The 23,401-nt window shown below is 45.0% G+C and overlaps 3 non-coding genes and 4 pseudogenes across 3 annotated transcripts; all 7 read right to left on the bottom strand.

Annotated features, from left to right (window-relative positions):
• Positions 1–190: 190 nt before the first annotated feature.
• LOC136726920 (5S ribosomal RNA) lies at positions 191–309 on the bottom strand. The gene has a single exon (XR_010808296.1). It is a non-coding gene; the product is annotated as a 5S ribosomal RNA (ribosomal RNA).
• Positions 310–533: 224 nt separating this feature from the next.
• LOC136727078 (uncharacterized) lies at positions 534–652 on the bottom strand (annotated as a pseudogene).
• A 216-nt stretch (positions 653–868) lies between these two features.
• On the bottom strand, positions 869–987 carry LOC136727120 (uncharacterized; annotated as a pseudogene).
• A 209-nt stretch (positions 988–1,196) lies between these two features.
• On the bottom strand, positions 1,197–1,315 carry LOC136726807 (5S ribosomal RNA). The gene has a single exon (XR_010808235.1). It is a non-coding gene; the product is annotated as a 5S ribosomal RNA (ribosomal RNA).
• A 225-nt stretch (positions 1,316–1,540) lies between these two features.
• LOC136726695 (uncharacterized) lies at positions 1,541–1,659 on the bottom strand (annotated as a pseudogene).
• A 218-nt stretch (positions 1,660–1,877) lies between these two features.
• Positions 1,878–1,996, bottom strand: LOC136726475 (5S ribosomal RNA). Its single transcript, XR_010808205.1, has one exon. It is a non-coding gene; the product is annotated as a 5S ribosomal RNA (ribosomal RNA).
• Positions 1,997–2,220: 224 nt separating this feature from the next.
• Positions 2,221–2,339, bottom strand: LOC136727077 (uncharacterized; annotated as a pseudogene).
• Between the last annotated feature and the right edge of the window lie 21,062 nt (positions 2,340–23,401).

The raw sequence follows: 23,401 nt of genomic DNA, 5'->3' as shown, positions 1-23,401 counted from the left end.
AAAGGCTGGCGGGTATTGACGGAATTTCCAGCAAAAAAAAAAAAAAAAAATAGAAAAATGGAGGTAAAAATATCAGTGCAGGAAAGGGTGTTGAAAGTAGCCGGGTACGTGTACAATTCTTCAATTATATCTCCTGGAGACAGAAAGAGAGTATTAAGAGCTACGATGAAGTTACCCAGGAGACGTAAAAAGCTTGCAGCACCCGGTATTTCTAGGAGGTCTCCCATCCAAGTACTGACCAGGCCCTGCCCCGTTTAGCTTCCGAGATCTGACGAGATCGGGCGCGTTCAGGACGGTGTGGCCACAAGCCGAAAGGCCTGGCTGCATGATGTCTCTTAAAGGTTGGCGGGTATTGACGGAACTTCCAGCAAAAAAAAAAAACAAAAAAAGAAAAAAGAAAAATGGATGGAAAAATATCAGTGCAGCAAAGGGTGTTGACAGTAGCCGGGTACGTGTACAATACTTCAATTATATCTCCTGCAGACTGAAAGAGAGTATTAAGAGCTACGATAAAGTTACCCAGGAGACGAAAAAGCTAGCAGCACCTGGTATTTCCAGGAGGTCACCCATCCAAGTACTGACCAGGACCTGCCCCGTTTAGCTTCCGAGATCTGATGAGATTGGGCGCGTTCAGGACGGTGTGGCCGCAAGCCAAGAGGCCTGGCTGCATGATGTCTCTTAAAGGCTGACGGGTATTGATGGAACTGCCAGCAAAAAAAAAATGGATAAAGAAAAATGGAGGGAAATATACCAGTGCAGCAAAGGGTGTTGAAAGTAGCCGGGTACGTGTACAATTCTTCAATTATATCTCCTGGAGACAGAAAGAGAGTATTAAGAGCTACGATGAAGTTACCCAGGAGACGTAAAAAGCTTGCAGCACCTGGTATTTCTAGGAGGTCTCCCATCCAAGTACTGACCAGGCCCTGCCCCATTTAGCTTCCGAGATCTGAGAAGATCGGGCGCGTTCAGGATGGTGTGGCCGCAAGCCGAGATGCCTGGCTGCATGATGTCTCTTAAAGGCTGGCGGGTATTGACGGAACTGCCAGCAAAAAAAAAAAGAAAAATAGAGGGAAATATACCAGTGCAGCAAAGGGTGTTGAAAGTAGCCGGGTACGTGTACAATTCTTCAATTATATCTCCTGGAGACAGAAAGAGAGTATTAAGAGCTACGATGAAGTTACCCAGGAGACGTAAAAAGCTTGCAGCACCTGGTATTTCTAGGAGGTCTCCCATCCAAGTACTGACCAGGCCCTGCCCCGTTTAGCTTCCGAGATCTGACGAGATCGGGCGCATTCAGGACGGTGTGGCCACAAGCCGAAAGGCCTGGCTGCATGATGTCTCTTAAAGGTTGGCGGGTATTGACGGAACTTCCAGCAAAAAAAAAAAAAGAAAAAAAGAAAAAAGAAAAATGGATGGAAAAATATCAGTGCAGCAAAGGGTGTTGACAGTAGCTGGATACGTGTACAATACTTCAATTATATCTCCTCCAGACAGAGAGAGAGTATTAAGAGCTACGATAAAGTTACCCAGGAGACGTAAAAGCTTGCAGCACTAGGTATTTCCAGGAGGTATCACTTTCATGTACTGACCAGGTCCTGCCCCGTTTAGCTTCCGAGATCTGACGAGATCGGGCGCGTTCAGGATGGTGTGGCCGCAAGCCGAGATGCCTGGCTGCATGATGTCTCTTAAAGGCTGGCAGGTATTGACGGAATTTCCAGCAAAAAAAAAAAAAAAAAATAGAAAAATGGAGGTAAAAATATCAGTGCAGGAAATGGTGTTGAAAGTAGCCGGGTACGTGTACAATTCTTCAATTATATCTCCTGGAGACAGAAAGAGAGTATTAAGAGCTACGATGAAGTTACCCAGGAGACGTAAAAAGCTTGCAGCACCTGGTATTTCTAGGAGGTCTCCCATCCAAGTACTGACCAGGCCCTGCCCCGTTTAGCTTCCGAGATCTGACGAGATCGGGTGCGTTCAGGACGGTGTGGCCACAAGCCGAAAGGCCTGGCTGCATGATGTCTCTTAAAGGTTGGCGGGTATTGACGGAACTTCCAGCAAAAAAAAAAAACAAAAAAAGAAAAAAGAAAAATGGATGGAAAAATATCAGTGCAGCAAAGGGTGTTGACAGTAGCCGGGTACGTGTACAATTCTTCAATTATATCTCCTGCAGACTGAAAGAGAGTATTAAGAGCTACGATAAAGTTACCCAGGAGACGAAAAAGCTAGCAGCACCTGGTATTTCCAGGAGGTCACCCATCCAAGTACTGACCAGGACCTGCCCCGTTTAGCTTCCGAGATCTGATGAGATTGGGCGCGTTCAGGACGGTGTGGCCGCAAGCCAAGAGGCCTGGCTGCATGATGTCTCTTAAAGGCTGACGGGTATTGACGGAACTTCCAGCAAAAAAAAAATGGATAAAGAAAAATGGAGGGAAAAATATCAGTGCAGCAATGGGTGTTGAAAGTAGCCGGGTACGTGTACAATACTTCAATTATATCTCCTCCAGACAGAAAGAGAGTATTAAGAGCTACGATGAACTCACCTAAAGGATTATTAGGAACACCATACTAATACTGTGTTTGACCCCCTTTCGCCTTCAGAACTGCTTTAATTCTACGTGGCATTGCTTCAACAAGGTGCTGAAAGCATTCTTTAGAAATGTTGGCCCATATTGATAGGATAGCATCTTGCAGTTGATGGAGATTTGTGGGATGCACATCCAGGGCACGAAGCTCCCGTTCCACCACATCCCAAAGATGCTCCATTGGGTTGAGATCTGGTGACTGTGGGGGCCAGTTTAGTACAGTGAACTCATTGTCATGTTCAAGAAACCAATTTGAAATGATTCGACCTTTGTGACATGGTGCATTATCCTGCTGGAAGTAGCCATCAGAGGATGGGTACATGGTGGTCAAAAAGGGATGGACATGGTCAGAAACAATGCTCAGGTAGGCCGTAGCATTTAAACAATGCCCAATTGGTACTAAGGGGCCTAAAGTGTGCCAAGAAGACATCCCCCACACCATTACACCACCACCACCAGCCTGCACAGTGGTAACAAGACATGATGGATCCATGTTCTCATTCTGTTTACGCCAAATTCTGACTCTACCATCTGAATGTCTCACCTCTTTTTCCTATTTGTAGTGGAGATGAGTGGTACCCGGTGGGGTCTTCTGCTGTTGTAGCCCATCCGCCTCAAGGTTGTACGTGTTGTGGCTTCACAAATGCTTTGCTGCATACCTCGTTTGTAACTAGTGGTTATTTCAGTCAAAGTTGCTCTTCTATCAGCTTGAATCAGTCGGCCCATTCTCCTCTGACCTCTTGCATCAACAAGGCATTTTCGCCCACAGGACTGCCGCATACTGGATGTTTTTCCCTTTTCACACCATTCTTTGTAAACCCTAGAAATGGTTGTGCGTGAAAATCCCAGTAACTGAGCAGATTGTGAAATACTCAGACCGGCCCGTCTGGCACCAACAACCATGCCACGCTCAAAATTGCTTAAATCACCTTTCATTCCCATTCAGACATTCAGTTTGGAGTTCAGGAGATTGTCTTGACCAGGACCACACCCCTAAATGCATTGAAGCAACTGCCATGTGATTGGTTGATTAGATAATTGCATTAATGAGAAATTGAACAGGTGTTCCTAATAATCCTTTAGGTGAGTGTATATGTATGTATGTGTATGTATGTCCAATTGCTTTGACAATACAAATGAAATGAATTGAGAGAGAGAGAGAGAGAGAGAGAGAGAGAGAGAGAGAGAGAGAGAGAGAGAGAGAGAGAGAGGAATATGAGCTCCTAAAAAACATTTGTTTTTATACATAAGCGGATTTAATTTGTGATTTACAAATGAATATATAGCACTATAAACATACACAGAAGACATGGAATAGAAATTCAGAAGAAAAAGTATTCAAAAAATAATAATTTTAAGAGAAACACAAAAAGAAGAAAGCAGAGAGACAGTTCAGGAAGAAAAGTCAGAAAAGAAAAGCTGAAGACAAGAATTGGAGGTAAGAGACAAATAATTAAACAAAAAAATATGTATTAATAAAATAAATAAGCATTCTCAGTAGTTGACTCAGCCAATGAAAATGCAGAGCTCCGATTTGAATAGAGTGACAGTAGGAGAGAGCCCAACTGCCACTGAGACTGATAGAAATCTATCGAACAGCAGTCTGACTGCAGAGCTGCCTTTTGAAATCCGATACCCTGAAGACATTCGCTCTGCACAGGCTAAGAAGGACTACAAACAAGCTGTGATGAGAGCATCTCCTGAGACCCTCATCCTAGACTACACCGGTAAAGGAGAAAACAGGGTCAAGAACAATCTACTGTTCTACACCGCCTTTCACAAAACCCTGTGCCAGACATACCCCCCAATAACAACAAGAGGGGCATTAGCAGAGGCAGGCAGATCTCAGTGCTGGTAGAGAAAGACACAGACAGTGTGATGCTCACTTTTAATGTATACCACAACGGGACCATCATGGTGCAGGGCAGCGAGAGCAGCCTGGACCAATTAGCTCTCGGCTTCCACACCTCAAAGCAGCAGACTGAGGTAGAGAAACAAGAGCCAGAGCCGGCCACCCTGCAGTCTGCCCCCAGCCACACGGAGCCAGACAGTGCCCCATCTCCCACAGACTGCCCCCCTGTCTCCCCAAAACTCTCCAGCAACATTAAAACACTAAAGGAATGCCTATCAGTGCTGGAGCTGGAGTTTGCGGAGTTCAGGGAGCAGACCTTGAGCACCCTGGCCCAGACCTCCTTGTGTGATCAGCTCCGGGATGAGATGCACAGACTAAAGATGCAGCACAAGGCTGAGATCCATGAGCTGAGAGCAGCAGTGAGAGACCTGGAGGAGCAGAGCCAAACCCTGAGGACGGAGCTGCGCAGAGCGAGGGAGGAGCTGACCTGGACACCCCAGCACAGCTAGCTGAGGAGCCTGCAGAGCCAGCTGGAGGAGCTAAGAGAGGAGCTACACATCACTGGAGCACAGAGACTGCACTGCACTGACCCCACAACACCTCCAACCCCTGACGCACCCACTGATCCACCCACACTCCCCACCACTCCTGACACACCCACTATCACCAGACCTGCCACTAATACACAACCCCCTGAAACGCCACTCCCCCAAAACACACCCGCTGCCCCCACCACTCCCGACGCAAACCCGGAGTGGCAGGTCAATGCAGAGGTGGTCATTCTGAGCGAATCCAATGGGAAGTTCCTGGTTGAGAGGCGCCTCTTCCCTGGGCGAAAAGTGAAAAAGCTTTGGTGCTCCACAGCACAGAGAGCCCTGGAGCTGCTCTCCAAGAGGAGGCTTTGCCAAGTCAAACACATCCTCATCCACACCGGCACTAACGACCTGAGTGCCCGCAGGGGTGATGTGGCCTCAGCCCTGAGACAGGTAGCAACGAAAGCCACAGAGGAATTCCCAACTGCCAAAATTTCCATCTCCACACTGCTGCCCCGCACAGACGTGCCCCTGCACATCATCCAGGCCATCAACGCAGAAGTGTCCCGAAGATGTGCCCTCCTCCCCAACGTCCACCTGGCACACCACTGAGACATCCAGCCACATCACCTGTATGACCACGTCCACCTCAACAAGACGGGTGTGAGGATCATCTCAAAGGTCCTCAAGGACACAACCCTGGGCCGAAACCCCACACACCCCCACCTCGAGACCAGGAGCAAACCCCCCAGCCCCCGGCCACATCCCCAGCCACCGGCTCCACCCCAGCCCCAGCCCCTGAGACCCCGCGGCCCCATTCCCCACCCCCCCATCCCCAGAGGGCCCGTCCAGCACAGCAGAGCGGACAGCCGGGGACCAGCACAGCCACACAGCCACGCAGCAGCGGCTTCCAGAGCCTGGAGGCCCGATGCTGCCCAGCTGGCCCAGATAAGGCAACTCCTCAGTGTCATCTGTTCCACACTGCTGAGTTAACTGAGCCTCAACACACATATATATGGTTGTGGAGATGGAGAGTAAGAAAAAATGTGATTTAATTATTCTGATATTTTGATGCAAACATAAAATCTTTGAGTGATTATTATGTATATCCATATATAATTATTAATAGTAATATAATATCAGTTGTAGACCACAAATTAAACTTTCTTATGTAGAAGAGACAAGTATAATAAAATATATTAACATGTCCTTTAAAATAAGCAGTTGGAATATGCAGGGTTTACGCTCCTCAACTTTTGGAATGAAGAGCACAGGCCCTGAACTGATCAACACTGTAAATAGTTCAGATGTTTTCATTCTTGTAGAGACTTGGTGCTGTGCAGATATGTCTATACACTGGATGGATACAATGGATATAGGGAGCTGATTGTGCCCTCCTATATAAAACCCAAAGTCAGGTGTGGCAGGGCCTCGTGGGGGATTATCGTGTGGTACAGGGAGGAGCTCCGAGCAGCCCTATGCCCAGTACAGAGAGGAGACACACACCTGTGGATGAAAATCAGAAAAGACACCCTACAAAATAACACAGATATATACCTATGTGCAATTTATATGCCACCCGCAGACTCCCCCTACTATAATGAGGAAGGCTTTCATGAGCTTCAAAACGAAATCTGCCACTTCCAGACCCTGGGCTCTGTACTGCTGTGTGGCGATCTCAATGCCAGGACTGGCAGAGAGATGGACTACATCAATACAGAGGGGAACACACACCTGTTCGGAGACTCCCCGCTGACACACACACCTCCACACTGACACAGCCACGACAGCGTGGTAAACAAGAGCAGGAAGCAGGTAGTGCGCCTATGTAAAAGCCTGGGTCTATATATCATCAATGGCAGGACCAGGGGGTACTCTCTGGGGAGATTCACATACTGCTCGGCTCTGGGCAGCAGTGTGGTGGACTACGCCATAACTGACCTGGACCCACAAGCCAACAATGCGTTTATAGTCAGACAACAATCTCCACTATCAGACCACAGCCAAATAACACTTTACCTAAAAAGATCAGCGCAGCCACAAGTCAGAGCCAAACTTCCCACAAAACTGGTCTCCCTGCCACCCAGTTAGAGATGGTCAGAGCCCAGCACAGAGAACTACACAAGAGCCCTGAATAGTGATGAGATTGAAAACATGTTAGACAGATATCAATCCTCACACTATCAAATAAACCAAAACGGAATAAACTCAGCCACCAAAACACTGAATGAAATATTTGAGAGACTGGCTTTAAAATCAAACATTAAAACAATTAAAAACCAAAATATGAAATCGTCTAAAAGAAAAAAAGAACAGTGGTGTGACCAGGAGTGTGAAACTTCTAGGAAACACCTGAGACATCTCTCCAACACTAAACACAGAGAGCCCGACAACCAGGAGGCTCGCCTCAGCTACTGCCAGGCCCTGCGGCACTACAAGCAACTCCTCAGTAAGAAAAAAGACCACTATATGGGCAGAATAAATACCCCAAAAACAAAAAATGAAATACCAATTCAAAATGGAGAAATCTGGAAAACACACTTTGAAAAACTTTACCAAAATGTTGAAAACAATCCAAAGCCAGAACAGGTTAAAATATTAAAAAACCTAAATAAATTGGAAGAAATCATTAAGAATAACCAAAATCCCTTAGATAACCCATTTACAATATAGGAACTAAAACATCAACTCAAAATCCTCAAACCCAGGAAAGCCAGCGGCCCCGACAGCATCAGCCCTGAGATGCTGAAGCACAGCAGCCCGCAGCTGCAGGAGGCTCTGCTCAAACTCTTTAACCTGGTGCTGAGAGCCGGGTGTTTCCCTGAGGTCGGGAATCAAGGATTGATCACCCCGATTTTTAAAAGTGGAGACAAATTAGACCCCAATAACTACTGGGGCAGCTGTGTGAGCAGTAACCTGGGGAAGGTGTTCTGCAGTATCATCAACGCCCAGATACTGGCCTTCCTTACCAAGCACAGTGTCCTGAATAAGAGTCAGATTGGCTTCCTACCAAAACACCGCACAACCGATCATATTTACACTCTACACACCCTCATAAATAAATATACCCAAAACAATAAAGGAAAAATATTTGCCTGTTTTGTAGACTTTAGAAAGGCATTTGACTCAATCTGGCACAAGGGATTATTTTATAAACTTCTACAGAGTGGTGTAGGGGGTAAAGTTTATGACATCATTAAATCAATGTATTCTGAAAACAAATGCGGAGTTCAAATTGGCAACTCAAGAACAGAGTTCTTCACTCAGGGGCGGGGAGTGAGACAGGGCTGCAGTCTGAGTCCAACACTGTTCAACATCTACATCATCGAGTTGGCCACAGTGTTGGAGCAGTCTGACGCCCGCAGCCTAACTCTCCATGACACAGAGATCAAGTTCCTGCTCTATGCAGACGACCTGGTGCTGCTGTCGCCCACAGAGCAGGGGCTTCAGCAGAACCTGGCGCTGCTAGAGCAGTACTGTCAGAAATGGGCCCTGGCAGTCAATCTGGACAAGACCAGAGTTATGGTTTTCCAGAAAAAAGCCCCATCTCAGGGAAACAGGTACCGCTTCACTCTGGGCAGCACTGGATTAGAGCACTGCACCAGATACAACTACCTTGGCCTGACCATCAGTGCGTCAGGGAGCTTCAGCCTGGCTATAAACGCATTAAAAGACAAGGCACGCCGGGCATTTTATGCCATAAAGACACAATTTGGGAAAACAACAATACCAATAACTATTTGGATTAAAATATTAAACTCCATCATCCAACCAATCCTGCTATATGGGAGCGAAGTGTGGGGTCCCCTCATGAACCTCAATAACAACAATTGGGACAAAAGCCCCATGGAAATATTCCACCTAGAATTTAATAAAAACATCTTACACGTACACAGAAACGCCCCCACGGCTCTGAGGCTCACAGAGCCCGAACACACAATGACCAAAACAACAACAATTGGGAAAATTGACATGTACCTGAAAAGCAAATACACAAAAGATTAGAGACACGAATTAGAATTACAAAACAAATTGGAATGCTACCGGGCCCTGAATAGAAACATTACATTGGCTGAATACTTAAAAATCCAAAATATAAAAGAGAGACAAAATCTAACTAAATACAGGCTCAGTGACCACAGCCTCGCCATTGAAAAAGGCCGCTACAGAAAATTCTGGGTTGCCAGAGAAGAGCGGCTGTGCAGCCAGTGTGACCTAGGGGAGGTCGAAACACAGGCGCATTTCCTGCTGTCCTGCCCTAAATACACAAAAATCAGGGAGACATACTTTAAAATATTAAAAATGCATATCCCTGAGTTCAGCATGATCCCCGATTGCTGCAAACTCCCCGTCCTGCTGGGAGAGGAGGAGCGCACTGCCTTCTTAGCAGCGCAATATGTATCCACCTGCCACAGCCTGCGAGACAGTGTGTAGACACCAGCCTGTGGCACTCCATTTGCAAAACAAAATAAAAACAGTGATTTTTCTGATGTCATGACACAAATTTTGATACAAACAACAAATATGGTTTATATCCTACTTAATTTTATTTCAATGTGTACTATATTTGTTCCACTGAATCTTGTATTGCAATGTTTTGTCTTGATTGATAGAACATTTGTATCTGCTTTGGCAATATTGTGATAGATCATGCCAATAAAGCACCTTTGAATTGAATTGAAATGAATTGACAGACAGACAGACACACGCACACACACACACACACACACACACACACACACACACACACACACACACACACACACACAGAGCCAGCCAGCCAGACAGCCAGCCAGCTCAGCCATGACATCACGAGCCTCTCTCAGCTGACTGCTATGACATCACAGAGCACGTACATTCCATTGCTTGCCGTCTGTCAACCACTCAGTCACTGCCAGCCAGACTGGCTGGCTGGCTGGATGGGGGGGCTGCTTGCTGCTGCTGCGTATCTTAGCAAGCTAATTTGCCTGACCGGCCTTCCTACTCCTATGCCCAAATGCCCACCTAAGCCTCGTTTGTAATGCATGTCATTGTATTTCAAAAAGGAATCTGGAAATAGTAAACCTATTTTCTTTATTTGAATGTATTAAAGATCACATTTTATTACATTTTCTTTTTCTGTACTTCATTACATTATATTGAGATTCATAATTCTATTATTTATTTTCCGTATGTATGTATGTATGTATTATTGTATGGAAGGAAAGTTAGAAATGATTTTCTCAAACCTGTTTTTCTCTCTTGTATACTTAAGAAAGATAAGGTCAAGCTAGAAGGTCAGGAGGCCATAAGGTAGTTTGATTTCTGTTTGTTATTTACGATGAGAACCTTGGAGACAATGTCAAACGGTATGACCTACGTGCCTGTTCCTTAAAACCATGTGTAGATCTATGAACTCTGTTCTATAATGAAATATGTTCTGCTTAGTTAGCCTTTAAGATAACATAGTAATGATTTTCTAGCATGTATGTATGTATGTATGTATGTCCAATTGCTTTGACAATGAATTGAATTGAGAGGGAGAGAGAGAGAGAGAGAGAGAGAGAGAGACAGACAGACTGACAAACACAAACAGACACACACACACACACACACACACACACACACACAGACACACACACAGCCAGCCAGCCAGCTCAGCGATGACATCACAAGCCTCTCTCAGCTGACTGCTATGACATCACAGAGCATGAACATTCCGTTGCTTGCCGTCTGTCAACCACTCAGTCACTGCCAGCCAGACTGGCTGGCTGGCTGGATGGGGGGGCTGCTTGCTGCTGCTGTGTACCTTAGCAAGCTTATTTGCTTGACCGGCCTTCCTACTCCTCTGCCCACATGCCCACCTATGCCCGATCTGCTGTTCACCTGGATCACAGCTCCGCCCCAACAAGGCAGATCCTCCCAAAAATGGTACAAACTGATCCACGTTCCCCTCCACAGAAAGCTTTAGCCCAAAATAAGGGACACATTCTGCCCAATATGTCAGCGCCAACCACAGCCTGAGGGACACAGTGACACACGAGCACCGGCTGTAAATATAATGTAAATACTCGTTTGTAATGCATGTCATTGTATTTCAAAAAAGGAATCTGGAAATGGTATACCTATTTTCTTTATTTGTATGTATTAAAGATCACATTTTATTACATTTTCTTTTTCTGTACTTCATTACATCTTATTGTGATTCATAATTCTATTATTTATTTTCCGTGTATATGTATGTATGTATGTATTGTGACAAACCAAGGGGCAGGGTCATACATGGCAGATATGTCAGGCCAGGTCTGCTGCAAGGTGTGTACTCTAGGGTAGAATACCGACCCTAGGCAACTACACTCCCCAGAAACCCTCAGGCAGCCATTCTAGCACCTAATGTGGTCACTTGGTGTTACTTCCTCAATTATTCACCAGGTATATAAGGCGGGCCTGAGAGAGAGAGAAGTGAGAGACAATAGGGTGAGTTATCTGGAAAACAGAGGTAGCTCATAAGGAGAAAGCCAAGACTTATTTATTCCAGACTTTGTTTAAAATAGAATGATTATGTAAGATTAGTTACAACTCCAGTGTGAGTTAGGTTTTGTTTTCAGATTTGTTTTGTTTGAAGTAAACATACAGGCACAGCCCTGTATTTGCAACCTCCTCCCTGGGTCATGACTGGTTTTTACTCCTAAGAAGATCACAGAGAAGACCCGCACATGTGTACAGCCAAGGCGTTTTGTCACATTTGGTGTAGAATGCGGGCAGCACCTCATGAAACCCAGACTGGCTGAGTGAATTTTTTTATCCAAAAAAAAAAAACTACAGGCTGTAATAGCCCAACAGGAAGCGACCAGGGTGCAGCAGGTGGCTCACCAGGATGCTATGCGGATGCATCAGGAAGCACTGCAGGTCCAGCATGATACAAATAAAATGTTTAGAGAAGAGCAGGAAAAGGTGACTAAAGAGCTGAAAGAGAGTGATGAAGCACTTGCAACCAGGATTGGGCCACAGGGGGCTGCAACCCATTCCACTCCCCGCACCAATCACTTTCTGCAGAAAATGACAAAACAGGACGATGTTGAGGCCTTCCTTATGACCTTTGAGAGGACAGCGGAGAGAGGGATGGCCAAAAGATTCCTGGGCAGGGCTTGTGGCACCTTATCTGGCAGGGGATGCACAGAAAGCGTACTTTGATCTGGAGCTGAAGGACGCCCAGGACTATGATAAATTGAAAGCGGAGATAATGACCCGATTGGGCGTGACCACCGCAGTGAGGGCACATCGGTTTCAGCAGTGGGCCTACCAACCAGGACAACCAATCTGAACGCAGATGTTTGATCTGATCCATCTGGCCAGGAAATGGCTACAGCCAGAGGTCCATTCATCAGCCGAGGTGGTGGAGGCCATAGTCCTTGACAACTACCAACGCTGTTTGCCCAAGGACGTTCGACGCTGGGTTGGCCAGAATGAGGTGCTGTCCGCTGACACCTTGGTGGCCATTGTAGAGCGGTTCTATACAGCCGGAGCAGCAGAGCATGTACCGGAGGTTAAAAACTCGTTCCCCAGGCCATGACGAACCAGCGGACCGGGTAAGATGGTTCCAAAGTTCTCTGGGAAACATGACGCGCTGGGTTGGAAGAAAAGAGCAAGACTGGGGGGGGCAAAGGTGGGGCCTAAAGCCGAGACTAAGGGTTATAGGGGGTCACCATCACAACCAATTGTCTGCTACAATTGTGACAAAGTAGGACATATTGCGGCCCACTGCCCAGGTAGAGAGGAACCAATGCAATGTAATGTGTGTGATATGGGGAAAGAGAAACCGGTATTTTATGCCTGCCCTGTTGGGACGGATGTTTTCATAGGCGGAGTACCTAATCCAAAACACATGTGTACAGTGATAGTCGATGAGAAAGAAGTGGCTGCTCTACTCGACTCTGGCAGTATGGTTACACTGGTCACAGAAAAATTAGTAGCGACCAACAAGCTGGATAGACATCAGGAGCTCAGTATCACATGCACACATGGTGACACACGCCCCTATCCCACAGCCCTTGTAAACATACAGACAGAGGCCGGGAAACTAGATTACGAAGTCGGTGTGGTACCCAACATGCCATATGATGTGATACTGGGACGATATTTTCCTAATTTTGGAAAACTAGATAGAAAACATAGTAAATTGGAAATGCACACTGAAAACTGTAAGCCAGAAGTTGCCTCGATCCCACAACTAGAGCTAAAAGTAGACCTGGTTCCAGTTGAGTCGACAGTGAAGGTTTTGGTTGGGGAAAATTAAACTGAAAACATAGGGGTGGAATGTAGTGACGTAGATGACCCTATGGAGGGTGAGGAACCCAGCACTAGCAGGGTGGGTGAGAATCCATTCATAGAGACCCCTGAAGCTGACAATGTAGAAGTGTCAGTGTTAGAGGGACTCCCCACTGATTTTGGCAGCGCACAGGTGCGAGATCTCACTCTACACTATGCTAAAGAAAATGTGAAGGTAGTAAATGGGACCCCTATGACTACTGCAGACCCGCCAACAGCTTATCCTTATTTTATGGTAAAAAATGACCTATTGTACCGTGTAAATAAGATAGGGGTGGACATTGTGGAGCAATTGCTAGTTCCCACCCCATTCAGACGAACAGTTCTCAATCTGGCACATGGGCATATCCTGGGGGGACATCTGGGGATGGACAAAACCAAGGATAGACTCCTGAGGTTTTACTGGCCAGGCGTACATGCAGACGTGACAGAACATTGTAGCTCATGTCCTGAATGTCAACTACATGCTCCTAAACCAGCCTTCAGAAGCCCACTGGTCCCTTTGCCCATCATAGAGACCCCCTTTGCTAGGATAGCTATGGATGTGGTGGGACCTCTCCCGAAATCAGCCAGAGGGCATCAGTATATACTGGTTATTTTGGATTATGCCACCAGGTACCCAGAAGCCATTCCACTGCGGACCATGGCTTCAAAAGGTATTGCAAAAGAGCTAATGTTGATGTGTAGTAGGGTGGGGATACCGAGGGAGATATTAACAGATCAGGGCACACCCTTTATGTCTAAGGTTATGACCGATCTGTGTAAATTGTTGCAGGTTAAGCAGTTGAGAACATCAGTCTACCACCCACAAACAGATGGGTTGGTTGAGAGATTTAATAGGACCCTGAAGTCCATGCTAAGAAAGGTAATCGATAAGGATGGGAAAAATTGGGAATTCATGCTGCCCTACTTGATGTCTGCCATTAGGGAAGTCCCACAGGCTTCCCTGGGCTTTTCGCCTTTTGAACTGTTATATGGGAGGCACCCCAGGGGGATATTAGACATAGCCCGTGAAACGTGGGAACACGAGTCCACTCCTTTCCGGAGTGTAGTCGAGCACATCAATGCTATGCAAGAGAGAATAGCCACAGTCACTCCCATTGTGAGAGAGCACCTAAGGCAGGCACAGGAACACCAACAATTCGCCTATAATCGTCAGGCTACACTGAGGGTGTTCCAGCCTGGTGATAGGGTGTTGGTGTTGGTTCCCACTGTAGAATGTAAATTTCTGGCTACGTGGATGGGACCTTATGAGATTATAGAGCGAATACGGGAAGTGAACTATAAGGTTCAGCAACCCGGCCGCCGACCCCCAGAACAAATATATCATGTCAACTTAATAAAAGCCTGGAAGGACAGGGAAGTGTTGATGTTGACTTACCCCCCTCAGCCACTAGGGACACCGAAGGTGAATATTGCAGCTGCCTTGTCACCTGACCAGTTGAAGGAGGTGAACGACTTGATAATACGTAATAGGGAAGTTTTCTCAGGCATACCGGGGCGTACCCATTTAGTCTCTCACAACATTGTGTCTCTCCCAGGAAAGAAGGTAAATATGAGGCCTTACACGGTACCAGAAGCTCGCAGGAACACTATTAGAAATGAGGTTAAGGAAATGCTGGAGGCAGGGGTTATTGAAGAATCCCACAGTGAGTGGTCCAGCCCTATAGTCATGGTTTCCAAACCTGATGGCTCCTGGAGATTCTGTAATGATTTTAGAAAGGTTAATGAAATTTCAAAGTTTGATGCATACCCAATGCCCCGAGTAGATGAATTGTTAGAGAATATTGGGAATGCTCGCTATATTTCAACTATTGACTTAGCCAAGGGCTACTGGCAGATTCCCTTGACCCCGGGTGCCAAAGAAAAAACAGCCTTTGCAACCCCAGATGGTCTGTTTCACTACACAGTGATGCCCTTTGGCCTGCATGGTGCTCCTGCCACCTTTCAAAGGTTGATGGACCACATACTTAGACCACACAGGACGTATGCGGCAGCATATTTAGATGATGTGGTCATTCACAGTCCAGATTGGGAATCACATTTGTCTCAGCTCCAAGCGGTATTGGATTCAATACATGCAGCAGGCCTGATGGCTAATCCAACCAAATGCAATTTGGGGTTGGAAGAGGCCAAATACTTGGGCTATACAGTAGGGAGGGGTATGGTGAAACCCCAAATATCCAAGGTTGAAGCCATAAACTCTTGGCCTAGGCCTGTCAATAAAAAGCAGGTTAGGGCATTTTTAGGGTTAACTGGGTATTACCGGAGGTTTATTCCCAACTATGCTACCTTAGCGGCCCCTCTGACTGATATGACTAAGGCTACAGAACCCAATATGGTTAGATGGGGTGATACAGCAAACCGGGCTTTCCGGAGCCTACAGGAGGCGCTCTGCCGCAACCCCGTTTTAATGGTACCTGACTTTCAGAAAGAATTTATAGTCCAGACGGACGCCTCTGAGGTGGGGATCGGAGTGGTTTTGTCCCAAAGAATGGGTGATCACGAACACCCGGTGTTGTTCCTTAGCAGAAAGTTGGAATCCAATGAAATAAATTATTTGGTAGTTGAAGAAGAATGTTTGGCAGTGAAGTGGGCTTTGGACAGTCTTCGATACTATTTGTTGGGCAGGCACTTCACCCTGATCACTGACCATGCCCCCCTCACTTGGATGCATCGTTCGAAAGACAGGAATGCCCGTGTGATGAGGTGGTTTTTGAGTCTCCAACATTTTCATTTCACCCTGCAGCACAGGCCAGGGAAGGCCATGGGGAATGTTGATGGGCTGTCCCGGGTGCATGCTTTTTTGCGGCTGTCGCTCGACCTATGGGGTCGCAGCTGGGGGGGAGGATGTGGGACAAACCAAGGGGCAGGGTCATACATGGCAGACATGTCAGGCCAGGTCTGCTGCAAGGTCTGCACTCTAGGGAAGAAAACCGACCCTAGACAACTACACTCCCCAGAAACCCTCAGGCAGCCTAATGTGGTCACTTGGTGCTACTTCCTCAATTATTCACCAAGTATATAAGGCGGAAAGATAGAGTCAAGCTAGAAGGTCAGGCCAGAAGCTAGTTTGATTTCTGTTTGTTATTTACGATGAGAACCTTGGAAACAATGTCAAACGGTATGACCTACGTGCCTGTTCCCTAAAACCATGTGTAGACCTATGGACTCTGTTCTATAATGATATATGTTCTGCTTAGTTAGCCTTTAAGATAACATAGTAATGACTTTCTAGCATGTATGCATGTATGTATGTATATATATATATATATATATATGTATGTATGAATGTATGTATGTCCAATTGCTTTGACAATACAAATGAATTGAATTGAGAGGGAGAGAGAGAGAGAGAGAGAGAGAGAGAGAGAGACAGACAGACTGAAAAACAGACAAACAGACACACACACACACACACAGACATACACACACACACACACAGAGCCAGCCAGCCAGCCAGCTCAGCGATGACATCACGAGCCTCTCTCAGCTGACTGCTATGACATCACAGAGCACGTACATTCCGTTGCTTGCCGTCTGACAACCACTCAGTCACCGCCAGCCAGACTGGCTGGCTGGCTGGATGTGGGGGATGCTTGCTGCTGCTGCGTACCTTAGCAAGCTTATTTGCTTGACCGGCCTTCCAACTCCTCTGCCCACATGCCCACCTATGCCCGATCTGCTGTTCACCTGGTCACAGCTCCGCCCCAACAAGGCAGATTCTCCCAAAAATGGTACAAACTGATCCACGTTCCCCTCCACGGAAAGCTTTAGCCCAAAATAAGGGACAAATTCTGTAACAACATAATGGATGCCCACCCAACCTGTGACAAAACTGAGAAAAAAGAAAAACGCCAGTCCTCCTGGGGGAGGGACACACAGCCACCCTGGCTGCCCAATATGTCAGCGCCTACCACAGCCTGAGGAACACAGTGACACACGAGCACCGGCTGTAAATATAATGTAAATACTTGTTTGTTATGCATGTCATTGTATTTCAAAAAAGGAATCTGGAAATAGTAAACCTATTTTCTTTATTTGTATGTATTAAAGATCACATTTTTTTACATTTTCATTTTCTGTACTTCATTACATCTTATTGTGATTCATAATTCTATTATTTATTTTCCGTGTAGATGTATGTATGTATGTATGTATGTATGTATATGTATGTATGTCCAATTGCTTTGACAATACAAATGAATTGAATTGAGAGGGAGAGAGAGAAAGAGAGAGAGAGAGAGAGAGAGAGAGGAATATGAGCTCCTAAAAAACATTTGTTTTTATACATAAGCGGATTTAATTTGTCATTTACAAATGAATATATAGCACTATAAACATACACAGAAGACATGGAATAGAAATTCAGAAGAAAAAGTATTCAAAAAATAATAATTTTAAGAGAAACACAAAAAGAAGAAAGCAGAGAGACAGTTCAGGAAGAAAAGTCAGAAAAGAAAAGCTGAAGACAAGAATTGGAGGTAAGACCTTTCACCTATAGAGACAAATAATTAAACAAAAAAATATGTATTAATAAAATAAATAAGCATTCTCAGTAGTTGACTCAGCCAATGAAAATGCAGAGCTCCAATTTGAATAGAGTGACAGTAGGAGAGAGCCCAACTGCCACTGAGACTGACAGAAATCTATCGAACAGCAGTCTGACTGCAGAGCTGCCTTTTGAAATCCGATACCCTGAAGACATTCGCTCTGCACAGGCTAAGAAGGACTACAAACAAGCTGTGATGAGAGCATCTCCTGAGACCCTCATCCTAGACTACACCGGTAAAGGAGAAAACAGGGTCAAGAACAATCTACTGTTCTACACCGCCTTTCACAAAACCCTGTGCCAGACATACCCCAATAACAACAAGAGGGGCATTAGCAGAGGCAGGCAGATCTCAGTGCTGGTAGAGAAAGACACAGACAGTGTGATGCTCACTTTTAATGTATACCACAACGGGACCATCATGGTGCAGGACAGCGAGAGCAGCCTGGACCAATTATCTCTCGGCTTCCACACCTCAAAGCAGCAGACTGAGGTAGAGAAACACGAGCCAGAGCCGGCCACCCTGCAGTCTGCCCCCAGCCACACGGAGCCAGACAGTGCCCCATCTCCCACAGACTGCCCCCCTGTCTCCCCAAAACTCTCCAGCAACATTAAAACACTAAAGGAATGCCTATCAGTGCTGGAGCTGAAGTTTGCGGAGTTCAGGGACTAACGATGCACCACAAGGCTGAGATCCATAAGCTGAGAGCAGCAGTAAGAGACCAGGAGGAGCAGAGCCAAACCCTGAGGACGGAGCTGCACAGAGCGAGGGAGGAGCTGACCAGGACACCCCAGCACAGCCAGCTGAGGAGCCTGCAGAGCCAGCTGGAGAAGCTAAGAGAGGAGCACAGAGACTGCACTGCACTGACCCCACAACACCTACAACCCCTGACGCACCCACTGACGCACCCACTGATCCACCCACACTCCCCACCACTCCTGACACCCCCACTATCACCAGACCTGCCACTAATACACAAACCCCTGAAACGCCACTCCCCTAAAACACACCCGCTGCCCCCACCACTCCCGACGCAAAACCCGGAGTGGCAGGTCAACACAGAGGTGGTCATTCTGAGCGACTCCAATGGGAAGTTCCTGGATGAGAGGCGCCTCTTCCCTGGGCGAAAAGTGAAAAAGCTTTGGTGCCCGACAGCACAGAGAGCCCTGGAGCTGCTCTCCAAGAGGAGGCTGTGCCAGGTCAAATACATCCTCATCCACACTGGCACTAACGACCTGAGTGCCCGCAGGGGCGATGTGGCCTCAGCCCTGAGACAGGTGGCAAAGAAAGCCACAGAGGAATTCCAAACTGCCAAAATCACCATCTCCACACTGCTGCCCCGCACAGACGTGCCCCTGCACATCATCCAGGCCATCAACGCAGAAGTATCCCGAAGATGTGCCCTCCTCCCCAACGTCCACCTGGCACACCACTGAGACATCCAGCCACATCACCTGTATGACCACGTCCACCTCAACAAGACGGGTGTGAGGAAGGTCCGTTTTTAGTGTTTCTCTGAACACATCCAAGCTTACCTAGGCGCTACATATTATTTTCAATTACCCGTAATTCTGATCTGTATTTTGGCTTGTTAATAGAAGTTATTGAAGTTGGACTCCTAATTCAAAATAACCAATATGTATCTCAACGTAATTTACTGACAGACATCACTCTTTATCACTTTCACTTTTGAAGGAACTGCTTTGTATTCTGTGTATTGTTTTATTGTAGTGCTGCTTCCTTTCTTGGCCAGGTTTTACTTGCAAAAGTGATTTTATTCTCAATGTAAGCTCAAAGTCAAATAGTTTAAATAAGAAAACAATGTATTGAAATGAGAACATCATGAACCTGTGTAATTGTGCTGAAGGACAAGCACTGAAAGCAGAGAGAATTTTGTGTTTGGCATTGAATAGCCTTAAAGAAAACTATGCCGTTTTTGGAAACTTTCATATTTAAGTTGAATGTAGGCAAAAACATTCCAGTCACTCTGAAGAGAGAATACAGTTTACTGTTCGAATAAGTAGCCCCTGAATTGAAGATAAAAATCAAAAGTGCTGTTCGTAATTAGTTTACACTTTTACATCAGATGTCTTGTTTTTGCGTTCCAAATTGAGGAGTTGTGGCATATAATGTAAATGAAGTTACTTCACTAGTAGTGCGATTTCTACGTTGTGTATGTGTGTTTGTATATATGAACTCATACATTTTTTAAAGATTGTATTTGGAAAACAAATTCAGGTATAGCACGTGTCCCCCTTTTGAATGGGTTCTATATATAACATTTTAAAACGAATGGTTCTGTGTAGAACGCTATGTTTGGGGGTTCTTCATGTAACCCCTTTGAAGGGGTTCTACATAGAACCATAAAGGGATCCACCAGAGCGATTACTCGAGGAACCCTTTATGGTTCTGTGCAGAACAATTTCTTCTAAGAGTGTGGAGTGTCGCCACACAATTTCTCTCAGAGGGCTTTTGACCAATGGCAATCCAATCCTGAATGACGTCACCACTATCCTGTTGTACTTTATGGGAGAGATGTATTAAGTAGTTTATAATGAGAAGAATAACAATAATCACCTGTTTTTCATAGGTTTTGTATCCATGGTCTCCTTCATATTAGGAAAGGAAGTTGATCCATAGCCTACTCAGAGACAACTGAGAGTTGGTCTCTGAGCAGCAGCACAAAGGGGTCGAGTCTCTCAATGTCCGTGTGTTGGAGATATTCCACCATATTGGTCCCAGCCTTTAAAACAATGTTAAAGAAGATGTTAAAGATATTGTAGAAATATATTGCAGAAGAGCAGAACTACAATCACACTTTTTCAATGCTATTGCTGTTTTCTACCTCCCTGGTGAGGTACCAATGCGGGAAGTTTGAGAGAGTATTTCTAAAATGTGTATGATCCAATACACACAGTTATTTAAAAAGCTGACGTCTTGTACATGCTCACCAGAACCAAGCCTAATTAAATAACACATTTAATATTAAATAAGTACATGTGCAGTAGCCACTTGGACAATTACAGATCCCCAGGTCAAAACACAACAGAAAGACATGGAAGATCGTATTTTCAAATCACATCTGTGGCCCCCATAACTGTAATTTGGTATTAGTGGGTCAAAGGATTTATTTGGTTCAAGTGATAATAAGATCATATTTTGAAATGAAACACTACAGGATGTCATATTTAAAATGACTGTGAGTACCTTTCTTTAGTGACGGTTCTGAGGGGGGCAGGGATTAGTTGAGTGTGCTAATTGGAGCTGTGAAGTGTGCAGAGAAAATACAAATGTTTTCTTTTAATATGAAAACAAAGAACTTTTTTTTAACACCGACCTGGGATTGTGTTTCTTTCCAAGTTTCCTTATTGTTTCTGAGAAGAGACTGTTCACTTGCAAAGTGAACTGGACCCGTGTGACTCGCAGGTAAGGAGAGCCCGTGTTGAACTAAGATGGCTACAGTGAGTTTTCCTGGACAAAGCTCGGGCAAAGGATAGTGCAGAGTGCACCTGCACCTGAGATTGTGTTGAGAAGCTTTGTGATAAGAGCAGGTAAAGAGGGAAAAGAAACACAAGTATTTTCTTTGTTTGAAGAACACATTTTGTTTTAACTGAAACGGGACTACAACTTTTGAAAGGGAAATAGTTGCTAGTGCACTGTATTTTTATTGAGTTTATTAGAAGAAAAAAGCTTATATTTTGGACAGAACGAACTCGTTTGGCATGCAACTAGCAGCAAACGATGTGAAGCAAACAAAACAGTTAGCAAGTTAGCAAGTTAGCAAGTTACAGTCTGTCCTAGGTCCGGGGGTGCTTATGGTTGTTTATGGGTTCCCTTACCTTAGCCAGTGTCATGTACGGGTGTCCGTACCTTACTGGAGTGTTTGTTTTTATTATAATATATATACATAAAATAATATATAATAATGTAATATTTCAGATAAATCGTCACAGTGAGTGACACCAGCATTATTGGTTTTTTGAGAAATAAAAAAACAGAATGTAGAGAAGAAAATGTTGGAAGGAAGTTGGGAGAAAGACTGGTCTCCGAAGGAGCACCGGGACTGGTGGAAGCAACAACAACCAGATAAGACAGAGAAAGGAATTGTGATATTGTGTCAGGTTGGTGAGAATCAAGAAAAGAAAATAACAGAAATGGAAGATCATCATAAACAGTAATGTGAATTGAGAGCAGAAGTTGTGAAAAATACGATAGAATTAATAGAACTACAAGGCAAATTAGAAGGGCAAGAAAAGTGGTCAGAAAAGGTGAAGGTGTAGGTGCGCGATGTGCTGCCGTGTTAGCAGCGCGTCGTGACACAGATCACTCCGAGGACGACAGGCCCGATTGGGATGATTTAGATCGCAAAGCATGGGAATATGAAAAAGGAGGTTTTGCTAGCGCTCCTCCCCCATATAATCCGGAATATAAATCAATCACTGATTTTGGTTATAATAATACATTGTATCCAGATCTGACCGCTCTGAAAACGGTCCCAGCTGCACCCATGCAAGTCAAAACTAGACAGAGTAAAGAGGAAGGTCAATCAATAGTCTATACGACTAAAACCCATGTCCCCTTCTCCCCAGGAGAAAAAGAAATGATATGGGTGTCCCTCCCAAAATTAAAACCAAACCAGGGTAACACAACTTTTTGGGATATTCTAGATGAAAAGATGGTTATTCACCTCCTTCACCCGCACGATGTACACATCATCGTGAAGGCTAAATGTCCGCCCAACATTTGGATACAGTTACTACGAGAATATCAGACCGGGGAGTGGGCTAATGTAGCCTCTACAGATGAGGAGGAAATAACAGAACTTTTTCACAATGGATCAAGAAAACTGAGATAGTGAAATAATGAAATAATCGAGTGGGATTATTTGACATTTTATTCTAAATAATCATAAGCTTAAATAATAAGTTATAAGGGCTGTTTGAGACACTGCAGGGTCAATAAAACATGCCACAGATCGGATATCTGAATTATCTTTAGATATCAATGTGTATGTGCTTTGTGTGTTTATGAATATGTATAGTTTGAAGGTGATATAAGGTAAATGTCTATGTTTTGGCAATCATTTTAGAATTATATTTAAAAATGTAACAACAGATTTATCATATTCATGAGGATCTTTGGCTCTATACAGAGTGCCTCAAGCATCAGAAATCAGAAAGAAAGACTATTATAAGAAAAGTAATCCAAAATATACATTGAATAAACAGATGGATAATAATAGTAATACATAAATAGTCATGGTGTCTCCACAAGAAGAACCAGAATTTGTTTGTTAAACATCATGTTATGGACAAGCTCTGTCAAAAGTCAAATTCAAGGAAACGAAAGGCTAGAAGAGAGCCTGGTGCAGCCCTGACAGCCTGTGAAAGCAGGAGAATGTAAACAGTCTGGTGACATGTTACAGTCTTTCAGAAAATGTTTGGTTATTGGTGCCTAGCATATAATACCTGAAATGAAAGTCAAAGTAGACCATGGTTTTAAGATGAGTGATGTAGGAAAAGGGTAAGATACCGCAGAAGTATAAGATTACAACTATAGAATAAGTAAGCTCAA

The sequence above is a fragment of the Amia ocellicauda genome, unplaced genomic scaffold (genome assembly GCF_036373705.1).
Source record: "Amia ocellicauda isolate fAmiCal2 unplaced genomic scaffold, fAmiCal2.hap1 HAP1_SCAFFOLD_26, whole genome shotgun sequence".
Classification (NCBI taxonomy): domain Eukaryota; kingdom Metazoa; phylum Chordata; class Actinopteri; order Amiiformes; family Amiidae; genus Amia; species Amia ocellicauda.
The sequence above is the reverse complement of the archived record's forward strand: the minus strand, read 5'-3'. Positions and strand labels throughout refer to the sequence as shown.